This window comes from Physeter macrocephalus, chromosome 7 (genome assembly GCF_002837175.3).
Source record: "Physeter macrocephalus isolate SW-GA chromosome 7, ASM283717v5, whole genome shotgun sequence".
NCBI lineage: Eukaryota > Metazoa > Chordata > Mammalia > Artiodactyla > Physeteridae > Physeter > Physeter macrocephalus.
The window spans coordinates 98,184,282-98,204,338 of NC_041220.1; positions in this window are offsets into that span (position 1 = coordinate 98,184,282).

The following is a 20,057-nucleotide window of genomic DNA, read 5'->3' on the forward strand; positions in this document are numbered from 1 at the left end:
GCTGTTAGCATTTGCCTTATGTATTGAGGTGCTCCTATGTTGGATGCATAAATATTTACAATTGTTATATCTTCTTTTTGGATTGATCCCTTGATCATTATGTAGTGTCTTTCTTTGTCTCTTGTAATATTCTTTGTTTTAAAGTCTATTTTGTCTGATATGAGAATTGCTACTCCATCTTTCTTTTGATATCAATTTGTGTGGAATATCTTTTTCCATACCCTCACTTTCAGTCTGTATGTTTTCCTAGGTCTGAAGTGGGTTTCTTGTAGATAGTATGTATATGAGTCTTGTTTTTGTATCCATTCAGCCAGTCTATGTCTTTCGGTTGGAGCATTTAATCCATTTACATTTAAGGTAATTATGGGTATGTACGTTTCTATTACCATTTTCTTAATTGTTTTGGGTTTATTATTGTAGGTGTTTTCCTACTCTTGTGCTTCCTGCCTAGCGAAGTTCCTTTAGCATTTGTTGTAAAGCTGGTTTGGTGGTGCTGAATTCTCTTAGCTTTTGCTTGCCTGTAACGGTTTTAATTTCTCTGTTGAATCTTAATGAGATCCTTGCCGGGTCGAGTAATCTTGGTTGTAGGGTTTTCTCTTTCATCACTTTAAATATGTCCTGCCACTCCCTTCTGGCTTGAAGAGTTTCTGCTGAAAGATCAGCTGTTAAGCTTATGGGGATTCCCTTATGTGTTACTTGTTGTTTTTCCCTTGCTGCTTTTAATATTTTTTCTTTGTATTTAATTTTTGATAGTTTGATTAATATGTGTGTTGGTGTTTTTCTCCTTGGATTTTACCTGTATGGGACTCTTTGTGCTTCCTGGACTTGATTAACTATTTTCTTTCCCATATTAGGGAAGTTTTCAACTATAATCTCTTCAAGTATTTTCTCAGTCCCTTTCTTTTTCTCTTCTTCTTTTGAGACCCTTATAATTTGAATGTTTGTGCATTTAATGTTGTCCCAGAGGTCTCTGAGACTGTCCTCAATTCTTTTCATTCTTTTTTCTTTATTCTGCTCTGCAGTATTTATTTCCAGTATTTTATCTTCCAGGTCACTTATCCGTTCTTCTGCCTCATTTATTCTGCTATTGACCCCTTCTAGAGAATTTTTAATTTCATTTTTTGTGTTGTTCATCTCTGTATTTTTGCTCCTTAGTTCTTCTACGTCCTTGTTAAACGTTTCTTGTATTTTCTCCATTCTATTTCCAAGATTTTCGATCATGTTTACTATCATTATTCTGAAGTCTTTTTCAGGTAGACTGCCTATTTCCCCTTCATTTGTTAGGTCTGTTGGGTTTTTGCCTTGCTCCTTCATCTGCTGTGTGTTTCTCTGTCTTCTCATTTTGCTTAACTTACTGTGTTTGGGGTCTCCTTTCCACAGGCTGCAGGTTCGTAGTTCCCTTTGTTTTTGGTGTCTGCCCCCCGTGGCTAAGGTTGGTTCAGTGGGTTGTGTAGGCTACCTGGTGGAGGGGACTAGTGCCTGTGTTCTGGTGGATGAGGTGGATCTTGTCTTTCTAGTGGTCAGGTCCATGTCTGGTGGTGTGTTTTGGGGTGTCTGTGGCCTTATTATGATTTTAGGCAGCCTCTGTGATAATGGATGGGGTTGTGTTTCTGTCTTGCTAGTTGTTTGGCATAGGGTGTCCTGCACTGTAGCTTGCTGGTTGTTGAGTGGAGCTGGGTCTTGGTGTTGAGATGGAGATCTCTGGGAGATTTTCACCGTTTGATATTACATGGAGCTGGGACGTCTCTTGTGGATCAGTGTCCTGAACTTGGCTCTCCCACCTCAGTGGCACATCCCTGACGCCTGCTGGAGCACCAAGAGCCTGTCCTCCACACGACTCAGAATAAAAGGGAGAAGAAAAAGAAGGAAAGAAAGAAGAAGATAAAATAAAATAAAATACAGTAAAATAAAATAAAGTTATTAAAATAAAAAATAATTATTAAGAAAACAATTTTTTAAGTAATAAGAAAGAAAAATAACAATGGACCAACAGAACACTAGGAGAAATGGTAAAAGCAAAGCTATACAGACAAAATCACACACAGAAGCATACACATACACACTCACAAAAACGAGAAAAGGGGGGAAAAAATATATGTAGTTGCTCCCAAAGTCCACCTCCTCAATTTGGGATGATTCGTTGCCTATTCAGTTATTCCACAGATGCAGGGTACTTCAAGTTGATTGTGGAGATTTAATCCACTGCTCCTGAGGCTGCTGGGAGAGATTTCCCTTTCTCTTCTTTGTTTGCACAGCTCCTGGGATTCAGCTTTGGATTTGGCCCCGCCTCTGCATGTAGGTTGCCTGAGGGCCTCTGTTCTTCACTCAGACAGGACGGGGTTAAAGGAGCAGCTGCTTCGGGGGCTCTGGCTCACTCAGGCCGGGGTCAGGGAGGGTCACGGAGTGTGGGGCAAGCCTGCAGCAGCAGAGGCCGCATGACGTTGCACCAGCCTGAGGCACGCCGTGCCTTCTCCTGGGGAAGTTGTCCCTGGATCACGGGACCCTGGCAGTGGAGGGCTGCACAGCCTCCCGGGAAGGGCGGTGTGGAGAGTGACCTGTGCTCGCACACAGGCTTCTTGGTGGCAGCAGCAGCAGCCTTAGTGTCTCACGCCCCTCTCTGGGGTCCACGCTGATAGCCGCGGCTTGCGCCCATCTCTGGAGCTCCTTTAATCGGTGCTCTTTATTTTTTTTTTTGCGGTATGCGGGCCTCTCACTGTTGTGGCCTCTCCCTTTGTGGAGCACAGGCTCCGAACGCGCAGGCTCAGCGGCCATGGCTCACGGGCCCAGCTGCTCCGCGGCATGTGGGATCTTCCCGGACCAGGCACGAACCCGTGTCCCCTGCATCGGCAGACGGACTCTCAAGCACTGTGCCACCAGGGAAGCCCAATCAGCGCTCTTAATCCCCTCTCCTTGCGCACCAGGAAGCAAAGAGGCAAGAAAAAATCTCTTGTCTCTTCGGCAGCTCCAGGCTTTTTCCCAGTCTCCCTCCCCACTAGTCGTGGTGCACTAACCCCTTCAGGCTGTGTTCACACCACCAACCCCAGTCCTCTCCCTGGGATCCGACCTCTGAAACCCGAGCCTCAGCTCCCAGCCCCCGTCCGCCCCGACGGGGGAGCAGACAAGCCTCTTGGGCTGCAGCTCCCTCCCACTGGTGCAGGTCCCATCCCTATTCTTTTGTCTCTGTTTTTTCTTTTTTCTTTTGCCCTACCCAGGTACGTGGGGAGTTTCTTGCCTTTTGGGAAGTCTGAGGTCTTCTGCCAGCATTCAGTAGGTGTTCTGTAAGAGTTGTTCCACATCTAGATGTATTTCTGATTATTTGTGGGAGGAAGGTGATCTCCACATCTTACTCTTCCACCATCTTGAAGCTCCTCAGCTGTATATCTTTTTGAGTGCCTACACAAATCCATCTCTTCCCTTACAGCTTTATAGAAGAGGAAGATATTAATCATGCAAATAAATATGTAGTTCAAAATGGTGACACTAAAAAGAATGCATATAACAGTAGGCCTAGCATAGTCTAGGGGTCAAGCATGGCTCTTCTACAAAACTAAGGGTCAAAAGTGTTCCAGGTTTTCTCAGTGACAAAATTTTCTTTCCATTCCCTCAGCAACCATAAGAGTTTACTAAATTTCACTTCAGAGATCTGGCATTAATATGGCTCAACTATTCTCTCCTCTGTTTCAGATTTTCTGAGAAAGGACCCAATTAATCTGATCTTGATAGACTCACTGAAAAGCACTCATACAAAAAGGTGTATTATGCCAACCCATAGACTGGCCTTTATCATTGGAAGATCTCATCATCTAAATCAACTGTGGATGGATTGTGGTTCACCAGATATGTGGTTCACACATAAGAGGAAATAACCTCTTATGTGTGGGAAACCTCCATGTGGGGGTCTATGGGGTGGACAGTTATCCAGAGAAGGGGTCATGGGTGTGACAGACACCTTGGGGGTGCTCTGGAACATAGGCAGCCAAGGGTTATTGTAACCCAGATGAAAGCACAGAGGTTTGAGGAAGCACAGATGGACACCTCTCAAACCAGCTGAACTGGGTCTGGTAGGCTACCTAAAGGAGACGGTGCTTGAACTAGGTGTTGAAGGGTAAAGAGAACTGGTAGGAAGATGTGTGTAAAGAGAGGCAGAGATAGCATGATAGAAAGCCTGGAAGTACAATATAAGTACAATATAAGATAATTCCAAGGAGTTGAGAATTAAATGAGATAACATGAAACCTCATCTCACTGATAAATGCATAGCATAGTGCCTGATATATACTAACCTTTTCAATATTAATTTCTTAATTGATGGGTTTGTCTAGATAGAAGTAAGATAAAAGTCTGACCACGCACCCATTCCCTGAATGCAGGCTGGTGATAACAGTATCATTTCCACCTTCAGAAGGTTTGACAGAAAATATAGTTTGTGCTACATACCAGGAAAAGAGAGAACATTACAAGAAGTTGACATGAAAGTGTAAAAAACAGCTAAATATTACAGTCATCCAAGAATATTTGCAGTTTGCATCATTGAAATGAAGGCTGTGACAGTCTAGAAGTCTGTCTTTAGAACCTTTTGCTTTCCAGGCTAAGTCCATATTGAGGAGAGATATTACCCCCTGGCTCCTTCCCTAGAATAGGTAGTTAAGGTTGAAATATGTACTGAGGATAAAACACTTCTAGAGCCTTGAACATAAAACACTGTTCTCAGGAGTGGAGGGAAAGTGAAAGCATGACTGGTCCTTATCTATTTCTTATCTATTCTGTATTTATCAAAGCTCAGTGGTAGGACAGGAACAACTAGCTTATGGAGAGTAGGAACAAATGCCCCAGCTCTGTGTATGATGACTCCAGGATAGAGTTACCAGATAAAAGACAGGGTGTCTAGTTAAATTTGAATTCAACTAAACAATGAATATATAATATATATATGTACTAATATATATTATATATATTAGCCTCTTTCCCATGCAATATTTGGAGTATATATATATATATATATATATATATATATACTAAAAAGGTCATTTTGTTTATTCTAAATTCAAATGTAACTGGATATCCTCAATTTGTATTTGCTAAATCTGACATCTCTATTCTAGGATTAACCTTGCTGGACTGGAAAAATTATCCAGAGAAGTACTAAAAATACCTATGTTAACTGAATAAACATTATGAAAACAAAATTTAGCCAAGGGAATAGAAGGGAAGTAGCAAACATACTTTCTTTTTAAATTTTCATGAAAAACAATAATACTATTAGCATCAGTTTTCTACCCCAGAGGTACTTCTTTTTTCCAGCATTCTTTTGTACATTATTCATATGCTAAACAAAAAAGAGCTAAGCTGGCTTCAAGCTGATTGGTAGTTGTATGGCAACCATGTTGTTTTGATGATGCTTTTATGTTCATTTCAACAAAGTTGCCTAAAAAAACATGAATAGCCAATGCACAAAAGAAATAAAAATAAAGACATGAACAACTGCTCATCTGTACTAGTAATCAGATGTGAGAATTAAAATAACAAAATACTATTTTTTCCACACCAATTTGATTAAGATTTTTTAAATGAAAATGCTAAAAATTGCTGAGTGTGTGTTATGACAGGCTGTTTCATAAGCTATTGTAGAAGTAAAACTAGGTACATAATTTCTGGAAAGCAATTTGACATATTGCTTACATAAAGAATCTTAAAAATGTTCACATGCTGTGATCCAGTATTTTCTTATCTAGGCATCTACCTGAAAGAAATAATCAGAAAAACACTCAAAATGGATATATACAGTTATTGCTGCAATTATCTATTACAAAAATATGGTAGAATGTAACCTAAGTATGTATCTATACAGGAATGTTTAAATGAATTTTATTAAATGAAAACAATGTCACATCACATAGTTTCTTAAAGAATATTTACACCCAAGGGAATGTGCATACAAAATATTGTTATAAAAAGAGGGAGATCAGCTTGGTGCTTTGCAATGACCTAGTGGGTGGGATAGGGAGGATGGGAGGGAGGCTCAAGAGGGAAGGGATATGGGGATGTATGTATGCATACGTCTGATGCACTTTATTGTGAGACAGAGGCCAGCCCAGTATTGTGAAGCAGTTATACCCCAATAAAGACATATTAAAAAAAAAAAAAGATTAGCTGGCTAAATCTAGCTAGGATGGGTCAGATAGCAGTGGCAGAGAGCAAAGAAATAGGTAAAATAGATATTACATTAAAAGTGACACAGTTGGATCACTGATAAACTGTTTTGAGTAAATGACAATAAATAGGAATCTTGAGAAAAGTAAGGCTAATGAAAGAGTTAAACCAGATAATTTTGAGATAGGTCTAGCCTAACAATAAAACTGTATGATTTTATAATTAAAGTAGAGAAAAATATAGATGTTTTACCTACTCAATTTAGCTCTTGTTCCTGTCTTTGTGTAAGGTTCAAATTTCATAGTACAAATTATGTTCTTGAGATCTGGTGTTTTCTCCAAAATGGATAATCATCATTTATTTTTCAATGCAATGCCAAGAACTTCAACAAATAAAGTTTAATTATTCAAAAAACAAAAACCTACAGAATCTAAGTGTTACATTTAATGTTATTCCAATTTTGAGACATATGCGTGTGCATGTGATATATGTGTGTTTGTGTTTATGTGCCTGTGCATCTGTGTTTTTCATATTCAGAGTTAATGCATCAAGAAAACACTAGAGAAAAATACACTAAATATGAATAATGTTTACCTGTAGATTGGGAACAGTATGTGTATTTTAATAATGCTTATGCTTCCATATATTTCACATTTTCTACATTGAGTATTATCAATTCATGATAAAATATGTTTTAAATGGGTCTAACAGATTGATGTTATAATTTCATATGAAAAAGATCTATTTTTATCTACCAAATTAAGACAAAACATTGATATATGTAAATGATATATGTAAATAAGAAATCAACTGGGATATGGAAAATTTCTAATTAAATGACTGAATGGGATTGCTTTCTTCCTTCACTCTACCTTCTACTACAAAAAGGAAATGTTGACAGTTAGCAACTTTTTTCTCATAATTCTATAAGGATTTGAGTGTATAATTAGTTATCCTATTTAAAATATTTTTTAATTAATTAATGCTTTGGTCACACCACACAGCAGGCAGGATCTTAGTTTCCTGACCAGAACCCGTGCCCCCTGCAGTGGAAGTGTGGAGTCTTAACCACTGGACCATCAGGGAAGTTCCTAAAATATTAATATAATTACATAAATGTAAACAACTGAGTAGTGAATAGTCTCATTTTAAGGTGAGAGTATCACCTTTTGGGGATTTAGGGTCAAAATATGCATTTTGTAAAGTTTAGATGTTATATTTTATAACATGACTCAAACATTGAAAATACAAAAGCTAGAGGTCTACACACCATTTACTTACAATCTAAATAATGCAACTTGTATCTATATTAAAAATCAATTGATTCTTTCCTTTTTCCTTTTTCTTGAATCTCATCAATTTAAGACATTTCAAGAACAGTGAAAAATAGAATCTATTTCTTGTGTAGTATGTTAGAGTTCCATTGACATAAATAACTGAGTCAATCTAAAATAGTACTTAAGACAACTGAAAAATAAAATGATTCATTTTCATTGACTTTAACAAAGTCAAAAGAGTCAAATATTTTCTCTGGATAATTAAGAGATCAATATTTTCACAATTTTTGTAAGTAATTTGGTTCCAATCTGCAGATCAAATCATTTCTGAGTCACATTCAATGTCGCTTGCTGCTATCTCTGTTTCAAAATTGCGTATTTTACAGGAATCAAGTAGTTAAAATCTGCTGTTTAAATATCTGTACAACAAAATGGCTAAAATCTCCGTGGAGACTCAGAATGATACGGATTTGAAATTTGAAACTCAACATCCTCAATTTTAAGTGTAACCTTTCAGAAGTTCTTAAGCCTTCTGAAATTCTGAATCATCATCTACAAAACAGGACCCAAAACGTACCTACCTCATTGGGTTGTAGAAAAACATAATGAGGTGATACCTGCGATGTTTTTAACCCTGTACTTGGAACTTTCCTAAGCATTCAATTAATTATATCCATTACATACATTTTTTTTAAAAAAGCACAATTGTTTCTGTAATCCTTAGTCCCTAAATGTCAGGCAATGTGTTTAAAAAGTGTTTCTTTCAAAAATATTTCCTCTCAGCAAACATCTACCTGCAAGTGGACATTCAAGAGTAAACTGTTCAATGAATCTTATCTGTAAAACAAGAGAAATACATTTAAATATCTTTCCCCTTCTCTCCTTTTTTTCCTTGTGACTTTAAAAAATTTATCTTTGAAATAGTAAAAACAAAAAATGAACAACCAACTAATTGAAAAAAACAAGTCATTGTTGTGAAAGAGATGCCTGTGATTTTTTTTTTAATGCGGCACAGTAGCTTATTCCAATTTAATTTTTCATAAATGCCGCCACCTAGTGTTCACTAATCCAACTTTTAGTATTTACCTTAAACTTACATTAATGTGGAAGTAAAGTTCCCCAGTTTCACAGAGGCAAATAATATCAACAGTCAATGTATTTCATGTTTCCAAGTCTTTTAAAAAGACTTCTGATATTTGAAATAACAAAGAAATGGGGAAGTAGGAACAAGCACAGCAGCTAAAGTCCAGCATTGTAGACATGGTATATTACTTTGTAAAATAAAAATACACTTTAATTATAGTTCTCTTTCTCTCTCCCTCCCTCTGTTGCTCTCTCTTACTCTCTCCCTGCAACAGTTCTTACAAATTCTTTGTTTTCCATTGGATCTATAGCTCCCAGCATAGTTCTTGGCACATAGTTGGTGCTCAGTGGAAATCATCATGAATGTAATAAAATACCTAATTCTTGTGTGCCAGGGGTTGTTTTAATCAGTTCTTATATAATATCTCATTTAACTCCTAAAACCTTTGAGAAAGATTCTATTATTTTTTCCATTTACAGATGAGGAAACTGAAGCCTAGGGAAGCTGAATAACTTTACATGAACATGTAGCTGATGAGTGGTCAGGCCAGGAATTGAAATCATTAGTCCGGCTCAAGAGTTCTCACTTTCAACCATTAGTGGCCAATGAATTATCACATTCACAAAAATGGTTTGGATCTCAGAATACTTACAGTTGTGCCATGTTGATTGATAAATGAGAACTGAGAGGTAAACGTGTTTGAAATCATTTATAATTCTAGAATATATCACTATTTCCAATGAATTTGAAACATGTTATGAAACTGAACTGAAACTATTGAGGGTAATTGAAATGTGTCACTGATAAACAAAATAGAAACATTTTGTTCTACCTCCAAAAAATGAATGCATACTAATAGGTTAGATGTTTGAATTTGTTCTTTTTTAAATGAATTGTAACCTCTCCAACAAAAATTACATGCAAAAATAGGACAACTTAACTAAGGAGGTGCTTTGCCTATTTAAATTAATGGTTTACTGGTGTCATTTTAATTATATTATGCAACTTGTTCTATTATATTAGTATGTTATGTTGCAAGTAATTTTTATTTTTTGCTTTAACCATTATCTTTTTCCCTTTTGTTCTACAGAGACAGGCTTCTAAGTTTAGGTAACTGTTTTAGATCAGAAACTTGACATGAGAATATTGATATTCATTGAAAGGTCACCCATTCATCAGTTTCATACCATAAACATCTGTACTAATGACAAAGGAAAAATTGTATGTATTTTGTCTTGCCAAAAACGAACATTGAAGGGAGAGTAGTGGTGGAGTTAAAGTAATAGACCCAACAATCATCACACAACAAGTAGATAAGTAATCATAACTCATCTACCTATCCCTTCATTCCAAACATTTACTGTGCATGAGCTCATAGTCTTACAAGAAAAAAGCAGGAATCTAAACAGTGATTTCCCTTTTACTTTTTCCAAACATAATTAACAACTTTCTATGGCCAAACATATCAGTTATTAAAGCAATATCTATGCAGCAAGACTTTGAAATGTCAGGGCCCTTTAATTTTTTTTAATGTTTGTCTGACATTTATTTCTAGATCCTTTAAAGCAATTTATTTATTTATTATTGTTTTTGTGTATATATGACTCACTAAATTGTAGCACAGTTTGGCCAGAGTAGATCTTTGACAAACATTTATTAAAAAATGAAGACCTCATTCTCTGGGGAAAAGTCCATTTTTCTCCTCACTGCCATCTTCCCCCTTCCCCTTCCATTCCAATAGGAAGACATCCATTGTCTCCAATTTCTTCTAAATTGTTTACAGAAAAGGAAATAAATATGAAGACAATTGCATAAAAACAAATCAATATAAGCATTTCTCTATAAAAAATGAAGCAAGAAGCAGTTTTTGGTATAACATAGTCATAGCTTAAGCCAAGTCTACTCAGAGCTACTACCTTGATAATGTGCTTCAGAATTGCTTATTTTTACTTCATCCTTACAGACTTTAAGACTGAATTAGGCAAATTGATTATCTCTCTCCACCAAATTTCACATACAATAAATATTTTGTGCTTTGGGTTTTTGTTGACCAGGCCTAAAATAATAGTCAGAGCCTGCCATTCTATGTGCTGTATAGTGGAATGGATTGGAAGACCTTATTTTGTAGTGTTATTACTCAAGTATTAAAAATATAAATGGAAATTCATAATTAAACATTTTCTCCAAGCAAATTCCAGGACCAGAGCAAAGATTATGCACAGTAGTATTCTAAGGCAATTTACCAATTAAAAACTGCAGTGCAAACCAGCATTCTTTTCTATGTCTATGGTTCTAACTTTTCATTTTATAATCTAAAAGGTACTTGCTGATAAGATTTTAACATTTTTTTGAGTGTAAAGACATGAAGAAGTAAGTACCTGGAATTACACTTACATCTCATGTTGTTCCATACACGTTCAGAAAGAAAGATACATTAGATGTCAAAGTTGGGTTTAAAATGGATGTGATTTATAGTCATATGAAGTAGATTAATTGCAGAGGCATAACTGAACCAAAATAATCTATCTGGAGAGAGAATCGAATACAATGGAGCTAGGACGTTCCATGGAATTTCAGGTATGGCGTTGTTTGGGTTGGATTTCTTCCAGCCAAAAGATTTTCAAGTTTACATTACTGAAGAACAAATATGCCCAGACTTAATATTTCACAATTCATGTGTTTTTTAAATCATATGCATGTATTGCTTCCATTACATTGTATATAGTGTATGTGCACACATATATATGCATATAGATACATACCTGCATACATTTGTGTGTATACTTATATTAGCTTATGATTCCATTTTATCTTCTACATGGCCTATTACATTTCCTACAATAACACCCCACCACCACCTCTGTAAGATTCAGGTAACATCGAATAGATATATTAAGATTCTAGAGTGAGTGAGTTCTATGCCAGCTCTATCTGGGGTTGAGGAATAAGGGGTAATGCTGCAGGGGGTGGGGTATACCCCCGCCTAACTATGCTACATTCATGCTTTAGTTGTACATTCAATAAATTAATTAGTGACTAGTACTGTTTTCTATAGTACAAGTTGTGGATTGTGAATTCATGGTAAGAATGTTTACTCTATTTCTCTGAGTGACATGAGATGCCTTTGGAGGATTTTACACAAAAGGATGATATAATTTGATTTGCGTTTTGAAAGGGTCACTGGCTGCTGTGTGGAAAATAGAATGTAGGCTCACAAGGGTGGATGCAAGGGCACTGGTTAGGAGGCTACTAAAATACTACTAGCAAAATATATAATAGTGGCTTGGAATAAGATGGTGATAATTATAACTGAGTGTTCCATTTCTCAAAGGCAATAATTTTAACTCACCTATAGATTATTAACTTAATTGAAAGAGAAAAGAAAGTCTGTAAATTTCCAAATCATAGGACTGATCCAGGCAGTCAACCCTGAAGTCACAACATGGCAAAGAAATTTCAATAAAAGAAAATGAGCAAACTCATTTACGACTATAGATGCAAATATTTTTCTTTCATTTCCTTGAAAGAATAAGGAACTATAAAAATGTAGGAAATTATTCAGATATGTGAAGTGTTTCAATATTAGAGTATCAATTCATGTCATTAATTTCTTCAGTTATAAAAAAATTACATCTAGTTAAATGTATGAAATATTTGATGAGCTGCATCATCTATGCCTAAACAAAGTAAAATTCAGGGAAATAAGAATAAAATGATATTTTCTTATAAGAAAGATCATCTATCTCAGACCTTAAAAGCTAAAATAAATTATGAATAATGTTATACAGACATTCACATTAGAGTCAAACTCAAGGAAAAACTCAAGGATACCCATTGTCATTACTAGTGTTTAGCTGTAAAACACAGATAAATAAAAAGTGACGTGACCAATCCATTAGCATTAGAATCCAAAGGGGAAAATCTATGCAATATGTTACAAAGTTATTCTTAAAAAATATAAATCACAACAAATAAACAACTGACAGCCATTTGATAGACAGTATTGTAAATTTGCAAATTAATAATTGTATACTTACAACATATAATCACACAATGCATAATAAATGTCTAGTAATATGAAAATATCCAAATACCCAAACTCTTCTATCATTAAAAAATGCAAATTTTAAAATGATATGCCTACTTCACATAATTGACAGTTTTTAATAATAATAATATAAAACTGTTCAAGGAAACTCATGTTCTTAGTCATTGCTGATGGCAGGATAAATTATTTTACATTTCCAGTTGGCAATTTAGAAATATATATGAAAGCCTTTAACTCTGGCACTCCTTTACCTATCAATGTCATTTCTACATAAACCTCATAATAAATCAGTCACAGGCTCGGTCAAAGCTAGAGGTAAACAATCTTCTTCACGTGATTATTACAAAGAGAAGTTTTTAAAAAACAAACATTGATGTCCTAAAAAGGAAAATGGCTAAGAAATTATAACCAATCCATATGATGTAACATCATGCAGTCATTAAAAAATGAAATGAGGAAGAAATGTTAATAAACTGAAAATTTTTATGAGATAATAAGTTTAATTAAACTGGTTGCCAAGTACCATACATAGTACAAAACAAAACAAAATCGACCTTTCCTTAATAAAATTTAGTAAACTGCAAGCACAAGTTCCAAAATATTACCATTGATTATCGCTAAGTTCTAGGATTCTGGTATGTTTCTTCTGCCCTATGCTCTTTAGAATTTCTTAAATTTTGACTATATATGCATTATTTAATAAACATATGAAAACAGAGTATACAATTTATTTTAAAATAATCCAGTTGACGATGTTTTCGATGTCAAAGTATAGAGGAGGTAAAACAGTATTGATTAGAGGGCCAGTCTTTCTTTAGAAAGGCTATGGCTCAATCATTCTTTCAACAAGCGTTGATTGACTCTCTGCTCCATTTCATTCCATAAGCTAGAAGCAAGGCATTCAAAGATGAGTTAGGCACAATCACTTTCTCATAAATCTCTTAGATCAGTGAAGGAATCTGACAGTTACAATGTCAGTGCAACTGCAATGAATTGGATATTTATGTGGATAAAGGGCACAGAAGAGGGGTGCGGCTGCCTGGGTGAATAGGAGATAAGAAAAGCTTTCCTAGAACAGTGATTTTGAAATCAGTTTTAAAAGATAAGCAGGAATTTTCTGCATAGATATAGTGGGTAAAATCATTCTTAGGAAAAGGACGCATCATGAGAAAAAAGATAGAAAAGAAAGATGCAAATCCTATCCTTGTTAATTATCACCACTTTACGAAATGTGTTTGTAAAAAAAGTCTGATGACTACCAAAATCCTGAAAAGGAAGCTGATGAAAATAGTGCCTTCATAGTTGCTATAGCACCTTTATGGCATAGCTTGCAAATAAGACCCTTCATAATTTGTCCTCTTCCTCTCACATCTTCTATCACTCCAACATGCAGTCTTGACACCTACCACACCATACTACTCCATATTTCCCAAACATGTCAAGTTAGTTCATTCTCAATATTTCCTGCATGCTAGTCTCTTCAAAGAACTGTTTAGAACACCACAGATTTTATAAGAAACCCTTGTTTTGTACTTTGTTGGCTTCATTTGCATACTCATTCAAAGTATTTGTTCTTTGTCATCTTAAGTCATCATGTCATTCTATTAGTCCAGAATCTAGCATCTAACACAGAATCTGATGCACTGTACCCATACTGTAAGTATTTATTGAATGAATGAATGAATGGTGAATTTTATACAACAAACTTCCTACAATTGAATAGGACATTTCTCAGACAAGAAAAATAGCATGGCATTATCTTTGAAAACAAATCAAGATAAAGTGACCTTTAGTTTATATCTATCTAAGATATCAAGAACCAGAAATAAGATGGAAATGAAACGTTTTGTTAAAATCCCCAAATAATCTAAATTACAAAAATTGGACCAAGCTTCCGATATAAAAAAATAAAAAACTAGTTCAAAATGAAATCAGATATATTCATTTCAAAAGTGATTTTACTGAACCGATACAAAATTGCCTAATACCCTAAAAATAGTTTGTTTCAACCAGACAATGGTAAATAGATCATGATGCTACTATTTGATAGGTACAAAAGTCATAGTTTTGTTTAATACTCTCCCTGGTCTTAACAGTAAAAATAGTAAAAATAGAATAACTGTCTATTTTACCGAACTCCAGACTCCATGGTCCCAGTAAGTAATGACCAGTAAGTATTTGCTGTTGAGTGGCTCAAGAACTCCTCCTCCAGCTCCTTAACTCCTCTCTTACGTGTACAGCCATCTTGTAACGCACGTCCTCAAATAAAACACATGTTAAAGAAGGAACTTGTTCTTGAGACATTCCCTATTTGCATGGTTCCGTAATATTCTTGAGAAACACAAGAAGAAGCATATGGGCCATGCATACGCTTCATTCTGGGTGACGGGACAGGCCCTAGGGGCCAGGGAAGGGGGAGGCAGCTCTTCCCTAAGCTGGCTGTCATCAGGCTGCAGCGTACCCCACCTCCGCCCCCTGACTCACAGCTGGGAGAGAACCCGCAGCATTACCACAGCATTATTGTGACAGCCACGAACCCATTGCCCACAGCCCCCTTCTCCTTCGTCCTTGGTCACACTGACCTCTGGCTCTGAGCCCTGTTCTGACCAAATCACGTTGATGAGTATTTGGGGGTGGGTGGGTAAGGGGAGATAGTGGGAGGGGATGGAACCAATTTTTTCTGTATTTTGTATTGTATGTTTTCTTCAACATGTAACCGATCAGTATCTTGTCAATATAGTCAGCTGATGGATCGACAAAAAAAAAAAAAAAATTCTCCTTGGTACGTGAGAATTCCTCTTCTATTCTGAAGAGTCATAAGCCTTGTAAGCAAATGAATTATATAGACTACAGAGGCACTACTGAGAGGCTTCCAGGGGAAAGACAAGACTGGCTCTTCCCTAGGCCTAGAAACTACTTTATAAGCTAACTATTTGACGCTTGAGAGTGTGCACTCTGCATATGTGTATTTACAATGAGGCTGACCACAGGGTGTTAGATAGAGCAGTGAGTCAATAAATGTTGAATGAATAAGTAAATGAATTAATGGATACATAATCTTTAATGAAACACAATTTGATATGTCTGGAAATGAACTATTAATTGTAATCAGTAATACCATATAAAAACCCCTTGGCTAAAACTTGCTGTACTAGGCAAAAGCTGTATGTGGGCATCAGTGTTGTATCACAAACTACGAATCTATGGATATATGTGTGCATGATTCTACACATATTTATGCATATAGGTATTCTGCTTAAATATGCAGTCCTAAGGATATGCAAAAAATGCATATCTTTAAAAACTAAATACTTAAAATTTTTAAATAAAAATATTTATTTTGGGCTTCCCTGGTGGTGCAGTGGTTAAGAATCTTCCTGGCAATGCAGGGGACACGAGTTCGAGCCCTGGTCCGGGAAGATCCCACATGCAGCTCAGCAACTAATCCCATGCGCCACAACTTCTGAAGCCTGTGCGCCTACAGCCCATGCTCCGCAACAAGAGAAGCCACCGCAATGAGAAGCCCACGCACCTCAACGAAGAGTAGCCCCCGCTCACCGCAACTAGAGAAAGCCCCTGCGCAGCAACGAAGATCGAACACAGCCAAAAATAAAATAAATAAATTTTTTAAAAAATTATTTCTTTCTAGTTAGGATGTGGTTATTTTTAATTTCTTAATTTTGCTGTCTCTAGTCTCTAAATGTTCCAGAAAGATATATATTATTTCCATAATCATAACAATATTTTATTAACAGACGATATTTATGGACATATAGAGAGGAGAGAGACTAGACTCTACTGTGAAGAGATTAAATATTATTCATTAGGTTGAATGTATGCAGACAGAAGTCCAGTTCAACAGTTTTGTTTTTGTTGTTGTTGTTGTTGTGTTTTGTGTACCCATCATGGGTGAAACTCTACAGGCGTTGTTTCTGAGAGGACACTTATAGACATGAATATAAATTAGTCTCTGCCTCATGATTTTAAACATGGGTTGAACCAAAAGAATTATGGGTTTAATCTTTTGTTAGTGAGAAAATCTCATTAACTTGAAGCCGTAATTATGACGGCATTCTGATTAACTGAAGCACCCGTTTATTTGTGGAAAATTGTACACGTATACCCTTGAGTTAGCTTCCTCACTTTCTCCCAGAATTGCTCTTGGGAACAGGGCAGACAACTAGAATAGGAGACCATGTACCTCCAAGAAGAGAAAGGATTTGCAATGAACTCAAAGGAAACTTTGGCAGGAACATTAGGAAAGACCTTGGTCTTTCTGACTGCCAGATTAAACAAAGTAAAGGATGTCGTTTATTTTACTTAAGTCAGTTCGGTTGATTCATAATACTAGTGGTAAAAGCATCTTAGAGGAACAGGTCAGGGATCACTAATCCATTCTTAGTGACTTTATTATCTTATTAGATTTAAGCTAAAGAAAAAACAAGCCGAGAAGCAGCCAAGATGCTTACAGAGAATTAAAATGCTTTCTGAGATTGAGACTGAACACAGTTTCAATCTTGGTTTAAAATAACAAGCAACATTTCTTCCATTAAGTTGAATAAAAGGATACTATATATGTATTAAAATGTAAAATATTTGGAATTTATAACTACCTTCACATCTACTGAAGTAATGTCCTAACTGGTCTCCCAGTTTCCCAGTCTTCATTTGCCAGTATTGTCATTCTCCTGCTCTCCAGCGCCTCCTGGCTATACACTGTTTACAGACGTAGTTCTCAGTGTGGGACGTATGGAAGCCTAGCCTCAGAATTTTCTGAGGTACAAGATAAATTACTCTGGGAATAGGTTGCTAGCCCTCCAGGTGTTTCCTTTGCACAACAAATGTTTAGAACCACTGGCCTAGATACTACTATATAAATCCCTTAACGTGGCATTCGATGACCTCCATGATCTGTCCCAGAGCTGGTTTTCTGAGATATTTCTCACCATGTCTTTCCATGTATATTAATGAGTCCGTTTTCCTTGCTCCCTGATCTCACCCTGTCCTGCCAGGCCTATCATTTTCTTCATTTTGCTCTTTCAGCTTGTATTGCTGAATTCCTTGCTAGCCTCTAAAATTTTTGGATTTATCTTCTAATGCTCTGGCTGCTAAACCACAGCAGAGGTTCCTATTGCCCAGTATCCATCCTTCTGAGACCAGAGAGAAAAGATTTTGAACCTCTGGGCTGCACAATGTAGGGCTGTTTGGGAGTGCAGTGGTTTATGAGTATGCGTATTAAGGTCATACGCTAAAGCTTACCCTTGAAGCCAATCCCTTTGTACATATTTCATTCTTTGACGTTCCTAATGATAGTTGATTAGTCCAGCCTCCATGCATTCCTATAGGGTCAGCATAGTAGAGCAAAAATTTTTTAAAAATAAAAAGTTATTGGCTTCAGAATTTGATAGTTCTGGGGTTGACTAGCAGGACTGCCAGCTACCAACTGTATGATTCTAAACAAGTAACTTCTTTTATCTCAGTTTACTTTTTCCTAAAATGTTCATAGTATCTCAGGGTGGTTATGAAGATTATTAAAAATTGTAAAATTCTGATTTTTATTTTTCATGTGTCTCCACACTATTATTTCTCAGAGGATAATGTAGTTACCTGCTCCAAGTTGTTATTTAGTATATGTCTGCTAAACTTTTGTTAATTAAATAAGTGGATAAAATGTTTTAAAATACTTCATCAAATTCCCTTAGAAATGCGTGCTTTTCAGTTGCATTACTACCTGTTTTGGGCTGAGTTGTGTCCTTCAAAAATTAACCCCAGTGCCCCAGAATGTGACTGTATTGGGTCTTTAAGAGGTAATTAAGTTAAAGTCAGGTCATTAGGATTCGCCTCAACCTAATGTGACCAATATCTTTGTAAGAAAAGGAGATTAGAATGTAGATACATACAAGAAAAACCTTGTGAAGACACAGGTAAAAGATGGTCATGGTGAGAGGCCTGGGAAGAAAACAACTCTCTGACACTTTCATCTCGGACTTCTAAACTCCAAGAGAGTGAGACAATAAACTTCTGTTTTTTAAATCACCCAGTCAGTGTACTTTGATATGGAAGCCTCAGCAAACTAATATATCTCTTGACTTTAGTGTTATAATTGATACACTTGAAGTAAAGACTAAGCTGTTTGTTTGATTGGTGCCTATGTTAATCTGTTTGGTATAAACATAAGATATCATCAAAAAAATTAAAGTTTTCACCTGGAAACAGGATAATAACAGTATTTTTCTTGCTTTAAAAAAAAGCAGTTCCTGCAACACAGTATGTGTCCCCAGTGAATGACTTCATATCATGTGGAAGATGTGCAATGAGGCTGGTAAATAAAGCTGTACTGAGTGGGCAGGGCTGGATTTGTTAGCAGTGAAACTTAAGCCCAGTGAATCATGAATGAACCTCACAATAGTTGGAGACATATTGATAGCTCCTGTTTTAATACTAGAGTACCAAATGCCCAGCCATATTCCCTAGCAATGACTGCTGGATTCCAAATGAATGGTGTTTGCCTCATTGGGGCCCCAAGCAAATATTAAATTTTTGTAGTATTTGTTTCCCAACCTATTGCATTTGTGTAGCACATTGGAGATTTGAATGCATCCCCTGTTATATTTTCTCATTTGGCTTTATTATGGTGAAGCATAATAATAATTATAAACTCAGCATCTCAACATGGTTACCCAAAGGCTTAGAAATATAGTCCTTTCCTCAAGGTCCAATGCATGAGAATGTGCAGAAGACAGAATTTTGACTCAGCAGCTGCATGCTTCTTTCAATGCTGTGGCTGCTAAATCATGTTACCTTACTGCAAGTTACGAACATCCAACACCCATTCTTCTGGGACCAGAGAGAGCATATTTTAAACCACTAGGACATGCAGTTTCAGGCAGTTGGGGAGGCAGTTGTTGGTGAGTAAGCATATTAAAATCAAAAAAGAGGTCTCAAATTCTCTGGCAGGAATTACAACCGTGCTAAGATTCTGGATGCTATAATCTTTAAAAAAAACAATTTCAACAAATCCCATTTCAAAGATGAAGAAAGCACAATTCACAAAGTTACTCATCTAAGATCACACTCATACCCAGAATTTGAAAGTAAGTCTGTTGGACAACAATATTTATATTTTCCATTGTGACAACCTATTCCCACTCATTTATTAAAATTTCAAGAGAATTATCTTAATCTGCTTAATTGTGAAAGGCAATTACTGCTAAGGTAAAGTACTGCTTTCATGGAAAACTGGAGCAAGAAAAGTCTTCATTAAGAGATTAGGTATTAGCACTTACGTATCGTCATCTTCATCAACACCATCCCCTCAGTGTGGCTGGATATCATGGTGTAGAACAAAATGCCTGGTTTCTGTGGGGGTTTTTTAACATCTTTATTGGAGTATAATTGCTCTACAATGGTGTGTTAGTTTCTGCTTTATAACAAAGTGAATCAGCCATACATATACATATATCCCCATATAACCTCCCTCTTGTGTCTCCCTCCCACC